The following is a 13,463-nucleotide window of genomic DNA, read 5'->3' on the forward strand; positions in this document are numbered from 1 at the left end:
TTTCACAGACTGTCCGCCATTACACGTTTCGGCGGTCCATGGCCTTGATCACATATATATATATATATATATACCGGGGCGCGTACCGGCGCGCTACGCGAGTTCGCGAGCGGAAAGCTGATTGGCTCTCGGGTGTCTGTCAACATTCCAAACAGTCCGGAGCGGCCGCCATCTTGTGTCTCGGTAGGATCGAGACACAAGAGGTGGCAAAAACAAAGGGGGAAATGACCAAAAGGGGGCAGGGTAGACCCCCCCTGACCCCATAGGTTTGATGTGGGGGCCATAAAAGGGCTTCGCGGGGAGCGCCCGGTACGCGCACCGGGGAGCTTATCGGGGAGCGTACCATGGGGAAAAAAGAAAGAATGACAGAGTTTTTTAAAAATTTTGCATTTTTTTATAAATTGGAGGTAGTTCTAAAAAGAACTGTTTTTTATTCTTTTTGTTGTTTTATATTTTTTTATTGTTTTTTTGAACATTTTTTACTTTTTTTGGCTTTTCTGAACACTTTTATATTTTTTTGTATTTTTTATGGGGAGAAACAAAAAACAAGGAATTGTAAACGGCTCAACTGGAGCAAAAAAAAATCAGGAAAAAAATAAGGTTTCTTTGGGCACTTGTGGTTATCACCAGCAACGTTGATGAGATTAATACTTTGCTCACCATAGGTAATTGTTTTTCCACAATATATACAAACAATTTTGTATCTACCAAACTTGGTTTGAATGTTTGGGATCATATCCCTTGTCTCTGGACCCGATGGAGTGGGTTCTTTACTTGTTGAGGTTCTGGAAGATGTTTGGGGAAGGTTTCTGGCCAGTTCTCTCACCTCTGCCGCAGAATAGTTGTTCGGATGCCTGCGTTGCATGTGGCGAATCATGGTGTGATTACCAAAAGAATATTTTTTGGTAGGGTTCCCCCTGGAAAGTTCACAGCCACAGATTAGACAAGTTACTTTTGCCGCATTTACTTTCTTGTGGCCTCTTGGGAATTTAAAAAACTCCCACACAATGTGCTCTCTCGGTTTGTAAGTGGGATTGTCTTCAGGCAGGAAAGTCCTCCTCTCCTCCTCCTCCTCCTCCTCTTCTTCTTCACCACCAATGTGGTGTTGTGGTGGTCCTTGTGGTGGTGGTGGTGGTGGTGGTGGTGCAGATGCTCCAGCTGTTGCTGCTACTGTAGCCATTTTTCAATCAATAAAAACAGGTCTTCCTCACTCAAAGAACAAAGTGAGAATGCAAATGTAAATGTAAATGTAAATGTAAATGTAAATGTACAGGAATTTATATAGCGCAAATCACCAAGCGGTTTCTAAGCGCTTGCTTAGGGAACCCGTCCTGGTATTCCCCTGTGAGATAACCCCAGCAGGGTATCCGCAAGGTGAAAGCCAGGCATCCCGCCGCGAGGGGCTGTTGTGGAGATTAAGCAAGCTATTGCCCAGAGTCGCAGAGTGTGAACCCGTGAACCGAGTAGGCACCGGAGCGAGAATTGTCGAGTCCATGGACATTTTAGGACTCAAGACCCCGCCTAGCCGGGAATTGAACCCTGGTCCCGGGCTGACCTCTGCTTCCAGGTCTGCCTCCTCTAACCAGTGAGCCACACTTCTCTGAGGAAAAAAGGTGGGGGCTTTCATCATTTGGAAAACAAAACTGTTCTGAACCAATGAAAAGTGTTATTTTCAGGTCACATGAACCGGGCTTTCATCATTTGGAAACCAAAAGTGTTCTGAACCAATGAAAAGTGTTATTTTCAGGTCACATGACCCGACACGCTTACGCTACGCGCCCCGGGGCGCGCCCGGGGGCGCGTAGCGTAAGCGCGTCGGGGCGCGCCCGGGGGCACTTTCGTAGCGCGATCGTATGCGCTTGGGCGCTTCCGGGTGCGCTGACGCCATGCGTCATAAGACGCATCACGCGGCTACGCGATACGTCAGGATGATGTTTTCGTTCGCGGCAATAGCGCTAACGGGACGCTCACTGGTACGCGCAACGGGGCGCGGCATGACTGCGCTTACCGGTGAGCACATTGGTACGCGCCCCGGGAGCGCTCCGGGGCAAAAAAAATAAATACATAAAAAAAAGTATTATATAAATATACAATATAAAATTCATTATAAAAAATATTACATTTCATACCTATAGAGATTTGCTATTAAAAAACCTTTGAAATTCACTGAAAAAACTATAGGTTTCACACCAGTTATAGTTAGGTATTAGCATTTAAAAAACCTATTAAATTCACTGAAAAAACCATAGGTTTCACACCAGTTATAGTTAGCTGGAAATTTTACTCGCATAAAACCATTGAAATTTCCACGTTATAGTTAGTTGGACTCACTATAACTTGCGCGTGCAATGCACTGCTGATGACGTCACATATTACATCACTCATGACATGGTCAGTGACATCACTCATGACATCACTGATGACACCATCCTTGTGACAGAGTTACAGACCTTCTTTCACTGTAATGTAACCCTTGAAACACATATTCAAAAAAAGAAACAAAAATTTTCAAAAAAATCGAGATACCCATACCAGTTACAACAACCAATTCAGTAATTCCACCATCTATATACACATCCACTCATTCACCAACAGTTCTATATAGTCACTCATACATATACTCAATCATCATATGTAGTGATACACCTATACATCCTGTTACACACCGACAGTCATCCAAAAGTTACTCACAAACATACTCACACATGCAAATAAACTATTGAACATCCATTTATTTGCATATACAGCTATACAGACACTACCACCTTACTTCTAAGGAAACTTACACATACTTACTCTCTTAAACAATCACTTATAGAAAAACATATTTATTTAAACAGGAACTCTTACAATCTCTTACTCTCACATATACTCACTTATGTACATTAATATTCACATATACTAGATTAAAACATATGTAGTTACTGATAATCACACTAGGGAGACAGTCATTCACTCACTAACACACACATATACACACTCATCCACCCATACAGTCCTGCACATATGCTGTTTTCAAAACACATACAAACAGAGAGTCAGTCATTCATGCATCTAAGTGCTAAGTAATACCCCCACCAAACCATACAGACAATCATACAGATACTAAAACAAAAAAAATCTAATAACCTATATACATTCACATGTAACTACTCACCAACCCATGCAGCCACTTATACACAAAGTGAAACACTGATACATATATTTAAATATTTAAACATTACTCACTAATATATGTATTTACTAAGATACACTTAATAAACCAGTTAACCAATCAATTAAAAAAAAACATCCATGTAAACACTTATTTAAACATTTATTCTTCCATCAACTTTTACATATACATATATAACACATATTTATTTTTTTAAAAGACACACATTCACTGGATGGTGTCATCAGTGATGTCACTGACCATGTCATGAGTGATGTAATATGTGACGTAATCAGCAGTGAATTATAGTGAGTCCAACTAACTATAACGTGGGAATTTCAATGGTTTTATGCGAGTAAAATTTCCAGCTAACTATAACTGGTGTGAAACCTATGGTTTTTTCAGTTAATTTAATATATATATGTATATATATATATATATATATGTATATATATATATATATATATATATATATATATATATATATATATATATATATACATATATATATATATGTATATATATTAACCCTGGGCGTAGTTTGCAAAGTAGCGCTACGCATAACTACGCGAAGTGCACTTCTCACTATGCGAGCTACGTGTAGCACTATGCGAACTGCGTAGTGTGCTGTTCGCGATGAATGCATAGTGCCGGATGCTTGTCTGCCCTGTGCAATCATTGAAAACGGCATCTTGCACCGTGCGAGCTGTCTTTTACTGCTGCTCGAAGAGATTTTTACTTGAGCAACAGCTTTCTCAGCGCGAACTGGTCGTTTCTCATCGCGAGCAGTCGCGAGCATACGCGACCACTCACAATGACAAACCTTACCTCCCCGCATTGAGAAGCTCGCGGGAGGTTTATTTTCCATGCTCGCGATCGGCAACTTGATGTTGAGGACCGCGAGCAAGCAAAAAATGGTCGCGGCACTTCGCTACGCCTGTTTGCACAGTTCTACGTGCAATTTGCGTAGTGCAAAGTAGCATAGACTTCACAAACTACATGAGGTAGCATAGTGCTTTGCCCAGGCTTAATATATATCAGCGAACAAAATCTCACCCTCCTACTCCTGCACCGGAATGACAACACTGCAATCACCAACTTGAGGTATGAAAACCTTTAATCCATTTTGCTTGGGGCTATGGCGCGTTTCTGCAGGATCCCCTGCCCTGATCACATAAGGAGCCATTTTTACAAAACGCTTTTTGCGTAACATCACATGGCCCAATGGACATAGAAAACATACTCCACCGGATCGCAAAATGCCCCGTAACAAAATACATTATGTATTACACAAAATGTGTTACAATTAAATTTATCTTTTTTCTTTTCTAATTTTCCATTTTTTATTGTGTTTTTCTGTTCCTATGATTCTTAGTGCAATTGTTTGTCATTTTTTCATTTGAACTCAACTTTATTGTACCACTTTGTGGCACAGCCTCAAGCCTGTGTGTGCCAGCTGTATGATATCTAGTGCATTGTTTATGGTGGTCCTTATGTTTTTGTTATTATCTGCCTTGTCTCCTATGCATGTGTAGGAATTGGCAAGTAGCGACGGTGTTGCTAGCGACTCAATTCATTTTTCTCTATTCATTTTGCCTCCTCTCAACTCTGCTGGTTTCTCAATGTATTTTAATTATAATTCTTTCTCTTCGCGCAGGGATGCACATTCAGAATCAAAGTGGAAGTGTGCAAAAATGCAATAGCAGCTTACAAAATTATGCAAAATTCACAATAACAGCATATGTGTTAGTAGCTCATTGCCTCTGGTGGCTTTTTGGTATTCATAGGTGCAAGTGCTTTCCTAGAAATATGCAAACATAAAATAGCAGCCTACATGAAAGAGCAAAGATGCAGAAACAATCAAGCTTTTTGCAAAGTTGCAATAGCAGCTATCATATCGATCAAAGTGCAAGTGCAAATATAAAGCAATTACTTCCAATAAAATCTACAATGTGGTTCAAATTCGGCTCTTAGGGAGTGCGAATCTTGGATCTCTTTGAGTCTCTCTTTCTCTTGTTTTTTCCCTTTTATCCAATCTTATCACTGTTCTTCACACTCACTCAATATTGGTTCTGTTATTCATCATCCCAAATGTACATGTAGATCCTCATCAGAATTTAAACCATTCGGTTTCTTATAATCAAACATTAAAATGTACTGGGATTCTAATTGTCATAATTTTCTTTCCTGATTTCCCCCTCTCCTCCAAGTCAATTACAAAATATGTTAGTTCCTCACTTCTGCCACCATGTACTTTATTAATGTGGTGAGCAACCAGATATGATTGGTCCTTGTTGCTGATTGCTCTGAGATGTTGGAGGATCCTAACGTGGGCCATGTGGATAGTGCTACCAACATATACCAAGGGGCACATGTATTGCAGCACATATACCACAAGGTCGCTTCTGCATTTAAAAAAACTGAGGAATCCTCCACGGTTTGTGCATTAAGGGCAACTGTACTTCTTTTGTGTTCGTACCATGCTTACAGGCCTGGCGCTTACTGGAGGTATCTCTCAATGGTACATGTCCAACAAACTAGAAAAATAAAAGGCAGTGTATGTGACATTTGTTGTATATAAATAAGTATACATAAGACTCAGTGATTGTATGAGTGGCTGTATGGATAACTGTATACGTGTAATAGTGATTTCATAACACAGTTACTATCTATATGAATAAATGAAGTGGTGTTTGTATAAGTATGTACCAGAGTATATGTAAGTATGATCCATTGTTTGCATAAGTGAGTAGGATGACTGCATAAGTGAATAGGATGTGTGCTCGTGTGTAATGTCGATATAGGTGTATAAGTATATTTGATAGTGTAACCCTCCTAAAGCCTGGTAAACAACCAGAACTATGTGAATCGTATCGTCCTCTATCCCTCTTAAACGTCGACTCTAAAATATTAGCGAAACTCCTAGCCGAACGCTTGCAACCCCTAATGACGAACCTGATACTTCCTGATCAGGCTGGGTTTATACCAATGCGTGCCACGGCTCACAACACGAGGACACTATTTGCGCTATCACACTATCTCAATCTCCAGACGAAGGCGGCGGCCGTCATGCTTGACGCGGCCAAAGCATTCGACTCCATCGAATGGTCCTACGTACACACGATATTACAGAGAATGGGGTTTCCAGCTCGGTATGTCTCCTGGGTGTCTCTGCTGTACACAAACCCAGTGGCAAGAGTAAGGGTAAATGGATACATATCAGCACCCTTCAGCATTGCTAGAGGGACTAGACAGGGGTTTCCATTGTCGCCTTTGATCTTTGCACTAGCCCTAGAACCACTCGCGTGCATCATTAGGCAGAAACATAACCACTCGGCGCTACACTTTCCCGGGAGGCCCCTACACATTTCATTATACGCAGATGACATGCTACTCTACGTGAGAGATGCAGAGCAGAATCTTAGCCCACTACTGCGCGAATATGTCAAATTTGGACGCCATTCTGGGCCACAGATCAACTGGGAAAAATCACTAATCATTCCTCTCACTGATTCCACCACACCGCATTCCCCTGACTTTCTGCTGGACTGGCAGACTGACCCCACACGCTACCTAGGTATATGGTACAGTCGAGACCCCAAAGAAGTGATCAGGACTAACTATGGGAGGGTACTCGCAGAATTGGAAGGGAAGGTGGCTAGATGGATACAGCTACCACTATCATTGGGAGACAGAATTGCTATAGTTAAGATGAATATCCTACCGAAGTTGTTGTATCTCTTCAATATTATCCCAATCACACCGCCCAAGGCAGTCTTCACACATATAACATCCCTGGTGCTTAAGCTTATATGGGCAGGCAAGACGGCACGCATAGACCTACACACACTTACACTACCCTATGAGAAGGGTGGATTTTGTGTACCGGACTTCCGGCTCTACTATCTCTGCGCACAGGCCCAATACGCAGCATACTGGTATCACCCTACCCCATATCTTACACATACAGCGGTGGAAGAAGGGGATGCAGCACCGGTTCCATTGAACGCGATAGTGTTGCATAAACGACCGCCGCTACATTCAAAAGATATCAACACGGTTGACACCACGGCTCGCGCATGGACAACACTAGGGAGGATGGCACACAAGCTACCGCTCTATGCCCCGGCACTCCCACTGCATTTTCACCCGAGCATATCCGTGACCAACGAAAAAGTTGGAATGGGCATACTAAAAAGTATAGGACTAGACACATTTGGGGAATTATACCATGAGGGGACTTTTTGCACAACAGACGATCTAACATATGTCAGCAACCCAACCCAGCTTTTCAGGTTTACACACTATAGATTACAAAGGGCAATTCAGGAATTATATCCAAATTACCCAGAAGAATCACCCACTTTACACTCACTACAATTTATAATCACCTCTTCCAACACATCCCATCTGGTCTCCAGACTATACAGGGTGGCGCAAAACGAGCTCCCACATAACACTAGCAGGGCCCTGCAGAGATGGAATGAATCGTTACCGGACGCACTTACAGAGCGTGACTGGTCTATTGCTTGTACACTCCTCAAATTACTTACTTCAAACGGCAACCTGCGCATTACACACCTTAAATACCTACATCAAACATACCATACACCGCAGAGGTTGCATAAATTTGGACTGCGGGAGGATGCCAGGTGCAAACGGTGTGGATATGACGGGGCAGATTTTGTCCATTTAGCGTGGTACTGTCAAAAGATCAATGCATACTGGAGCATGATCACAACCAATCTGAGCAAAATGGTGAGGGTCGAGGTGGAGTGTTCTATGAAAAATTGCCTATTGGGTCTCTTGCCCAATGTTAAAGAGGGTAAACGTAAGTTCTGTGCTGTAGCGCTGCTGCTCGCTAAACGACAAGTTTCCAGGTGCTGGGAAGGAAAAAGAGTCCCTGATTCTAAAGCATGGCTAGCAGATTTGACATACTGTAGGGATAGGCTGCTAACCTATGAAGAGGAATTGCCCAGAAACTCACGTTCAAAGAACTATTGGTGTTATTTAACAGACTATCTATTGACCATGGAGAGGGATGAAGCGGAGGAATAGATCGGCATGACCTTATGCGATTAGCCCTTGAAACAATGGGTTTGGTATGTCATTCACAATGCTCAACAACATAAACCTGTATTTAACGCACATATATCGTACCTCGCACGGAGGATGTCAGAGTGTAGAATTGCCTAGGAGTTCCCTAGTTTATTGTTTTGAATGTTCTATTACAAATCAAAAATAAAGGGGGAACCACACACCCCCAAGAAAAAGGAGTTGAATATACTGTAGCACTTAGCTGGCCCCACACAACTAGGATATGTCAATGTTGTGTTGTTCAAGTACGCCGCTGGACCCCCGGGTTGCCAGCTGACAGGCTGTGTTACTTATTGATGCTGTGATTCTATAAATTGCGGCCGGCCCCAGGGTTGTAGGCCAAAAGCTGTGTCAACCATGCCTAAGTCACGACAATAAAGATTTTTTGAACTCCAAAAAAAAAAGTATATTTGATAGTGTTCTATTGATCATTGATAGCATGTATGAGTGAATCTACAGGTAAGTGATTAGATGTGTGTGTAGATCTAGGAATCACTGAGTGGGTTTTTAGAAACTTGTATTGGTGTATCAATGGATTCAAATATGGTACTCTGTATTTTACAGTGAGTGATAAAATGTTATACTAGTGTATGATGAGGTGTATCTGATTGTCAAATGGATGATGTCATCAGTGATGTCATTTGAGATGTCCCCAGTGATGTCATTAGTGATGTCACTGACCATGTCATGAATGATGTAATATGTGACATCATCTGCAGTGGATTGCGGGTGCGCGAGTTACAGTTAGTAAAACTAGCTATAACGGAGGAATTTCAATGGTTTTGTATGAGTAAAAATGTCCAGCTAACTATAACACCCCTGAAACCTGTTTTTTCAGTGAATTTCTAAGGTTTTTTAAATGATTATTCCTAACTATAACATACCTGAAACCTATGGTTTTTTTCAGTGAATTTCAAAGGTTTCTTAAACACTAATTTCTAATTATAATGTTCATTAAGCATATCTGTTTTTTTCTGTCTATTTTAATTATCATCCCATTCTCAACCTAGTAAAAACTGCAAATATCACCACTCTTTTGTTGATACCTTCCGCCAACAAAATCGCCACAAATCAGAACCACAACTAATGTGCAATGCTACCTAAAAAAACAGGCGATAGTTCCACTTACCACTAACAAATTAACATTAACATTTAACTAGTGTAAGGAGGTCGACTATGTACTGCGTGAATTACATCCAACTCACACCCATATTTAAAGACGAATGTGTGATAGAGGTACTAATTATGTACCTCCGACACCCAACAAAATCACAACACCCAGCGCCACCCCCACTAAAACCACCCCTCCTGAACCCCTTCCCCTCTACTACCTCAGAGGCAGCGCAAAACAGGACAACAAACCTTCCCAAAATAATATATCCCCTCAACAGCACACTAACTGAATGTTCAGAGATGTGGCAACCAACTATGTATAAGCGAGGGAACTCGCACATCAACAATAATTTACACAATGCCAAGACTACCGGTGATATGCTCTACACAACTCACTATACAAACCAAAAACTTTTTCATGTGAAGATATAGAATTGATACGTGTAGTGTACTACGCAGTGGACACAACCATATTATCTCAGACACTGACGAATATCTTGGTCATGTAGCTGTGTTGTCCCCCCCCTTGAAGCAGAAGCATCGTAGGCTGGTCCAACGTATGCAACTCCAGCGTAAGAGTATAAATACATAGGCTACGCCTTGGGCGTAGTTCACTTGTGCGAAGACAAAAGACTCTGCCACAGCAAAGGTCCTCACCCTGCCACGTGGCTGCCGCCATACCCACGTGCCTCCTCGATACAGGCCCATTGCGAACTCAGCGCCACAGCACCGCAGACTTATGTCTGTATCTACTACTGCCTTCGATCTACACTGCGGACAACGGGGTTCACAACTTGAATTCAGATTTGGAGCTACACTACAGACAACATTGAATTAAGCCTTTCTGTATTTAATGCAGAGACAATTGTACTATATGTCTTCAGATTTTGTTAAAGGATGTGACAAAAAGCATTCCTCGATGTCTGTGCTGACTACTGCCTTTCATCTACACTGTGGATCGCGGGGTTAACAACTTGAATTCAGCTTTGGATCTACACTACAGACAGCATAAAATTCAGCCTTGCTTTATATAAGGCAGAAACAATTGTACTCAGATTTTTTTCATGGATGTGACAAAAAACATTCCTCAATGTACACGCTCAGTGCCAAAGGTACTACTAACTCAGTGCACCATAAGTCATCCCCACATGCCCGTATTCATGCAGAATTCAACAGACAAAAGACATTGGTCCGAATGCGGCCCCGCTGGACCACGCATTATTGCAGGGTACGTAAAAGCTCAACGCCAAAGATACTACTAACTCAGTGCACCATAAATCATCGCAAAGAAGAGTGAACAGTTTTATGTCATCAATGAGGCATACTATCACTTTTAAATCGAATTGATGCAATAGACAAAAAACATTAGTCAATTACTGTGCCCCCCCCAACCACGCATCATCGCAGGGTATGTACACGGTAAGTGCCAAAGGTACTACTAACTCAGTGCACCATAAATCATCGTAGCCTTATTAAGGCACAATTCAGTAGGCAAAAGACATTGCTACCAGTGTGGTTTGGGTGGAGCACGCATCATCGCAGGCTCCACACAAACCGCCCCTACCTCAGTGCACCACACCTCATGAACCCTTTACAATTGAATCTTCTGTGTATAATTTCACATGTAGTGCTCCTACCTTTGTACAGCAGAAGTCATAAACCGTTTATGATGGAATATCTGTGTATGATATGATGATTACTATTGTACTTGTTACCAACAACAACGTAATAAAATGGAGTCGAGCGCATGTGCCCGTACCCACTTCATCTATCTATCTGTGTCTGTGTATTCATCATGTTTGTAAAATGCTGCTCCTGGGCCCTACCATATTATATTGTGCTGTAAACAGCCTATGCACCCATCTTACCTCTGGCAGTAACAAAAACTTCGGTTATATAACTTTCTCTCGCTCATTCTGCAAATGCAAACTCAGAAACTGGATCATTACAATACTGCAAGCAAAGTGTATAGTAAATGTATATGTGTGTGCTATTACTCGAGCTTTTTTTTGTAGCATATTAATATAGCGCAAAGTCGACCCAAAACTATGTCAGCGATTTACATGAGCACCCTATCTACAGTACATTTTCAGGCAAGCGTAGATTACGTCATTTGTCTACAATAACAGAATGTGGACGCGACTACGAAGCTCGAACACTGATTTCCAGCACCAAGTTCGACAGTATACCCGAATGACCACATACGTATATATATTAGCAGCCCTTCACGTGCCAAAAACTGCAACCTAAAGCTTTCATATACCTGTATTACTCCAGCTACAACACTCCACTGAATGTACACCAAACATTCATATACGCAGAAATGCGTCATGTCCACTATCTTTTATGTGTAGAACTATGGAGGAATGTAGGATCAGTGATTCCCCGTACCTTCCATGTTGGCCATGTTGTGAGACTTCACAGACATAATGACACATTTGTGTTTTAGACCCGGGTGACGACAGCACTACAACACAGACACCCGAATCAGTTGATTTCTCATATAACTCACGACGAAACCACGGCCATAGCTCCGGAGTCATTGTTCACAGCCTCGCGCAGCACTGGCATACGTCAGGCCAGCCCACTCCACTTACACTTCCAGGAAAACACAACAATGCTACATGGCCCAGATTTACATTGTAGTGATTTCTTAGTTCCAGATCTAGTTGTCAGAACGGCACACACACACACACACACACACACTCCCTCATGGCTGGTATACACCCACACCACACCCATCCAGCACAGGCATCACAACACACATGACCCTACCAATAAAAAAGACCGGGTGCACATGCTATACGCCATTTTAGAGTTGCTCCCATCACAAGCGCTGTGATGTCCCGACCTGGTGGTTCGGACGCCTCATGTAGGCCCAAACTACTGAAAAGGGGGGCCCACCACCACGTGCGTGGCCTCTTTGGTCACTGAGTTAGTGGTACTGCAAGCACTGGGCAGGTGAGGAACCTGCGATGATGATGGCTGCACGAGTATGTCCTTTGCCATAGCAATATCAAGACTCAGCAACAAATGTGAGACTTCTTGGTTGCAGATCGGGACTGCTTGATGTAGAAGGTGCCTTGTACGCAAAAAGGTGAGCAGTTATTCCTGGGTGCGAACCAGAGGGAGTAGATGCGATACAGAAGACTGGATACAAAAAAGCGAGGCAGCGATTTAGGCGTACATAGTCCTACATACCCTACCTTATTGCATTTGTATTTTTTTTCCTATAGCAGGAAAGTTTTTATAGTCAGTCAAATGTCCGTCGCTCCCACATGCGTAGCGAACTAGATGAGTATTTATTTTTTATACTATGTACACTAAAATGTATCATCTTATTTTGACAACCTTTCCTTTCTCAATTCATTTAGCACTCGCACCTTCATTGCTGTGCGCAGTACAACTCGTGCCTTTGTTGGAGTTCACAGCACTGCTCCCGCAGCGCGAGACATTTTCTATATGGAAAAACAGGGATATGAACCTAACCTACAAATCGCACACGCTCGTGCGTGTCTGTTTCCTTCCGTGCTAAACCATTGGCCTTTGTGTGCGACTTATTCTAAAAGACTGCGCGCAATTGGCCAGAGACGGGCGCATTGCTCCGTCCATGGCCTATTGGTATCTATTACGTGCTTGCTGCGCGTAATAGACTCCAATAGCACATGAGGTTTCAATTATCGTGCCCAGACACGGGCGTGATGATTGAAATCATGTGTATGACTGCGCACCACTTGTTTTCTATAACAGGATGGCAAACAATACTGCTCTACTAATTGTTCATAAGTCAAATCCCATTAAACAAGTTGGAACCGTACAAATGGTTGAATTTTTAATGGGGAGGGAAGGTGTGTGAAAGGGCGATGTTATTCTACTCCATATTAAGATAGTGGCAATTACCAATCATAGCATCTTTCTGTTACTATATTTTAGATGTGGAGCTTCAGGGTGCACTGTGACGGAAAGGTGAGCTGCGAATATTCTTTTCAGTCACTCTCTAACTTCCTCTCTCCTTTGATAAACAAATGACGCACAATCTTATCTTCCTTTTTATCTCACAGGTTGTGTTTCAGGGGTGGACGGAATTTGCGAAATTGCC

This window comes from Lissotriton helveticus, chromosome 3_1 (genome assembly GCF_964261635.1).
Source record: "Lissotriton helveticus chromosome 3_1, aLisHel1.1, whole genome shotgun sequence".
NCBI lineage: Eukaryota > Metazoa > Chordata > Amphibia > Caudata > Salamandridae > Lissotriton > Lissotriton helveticus.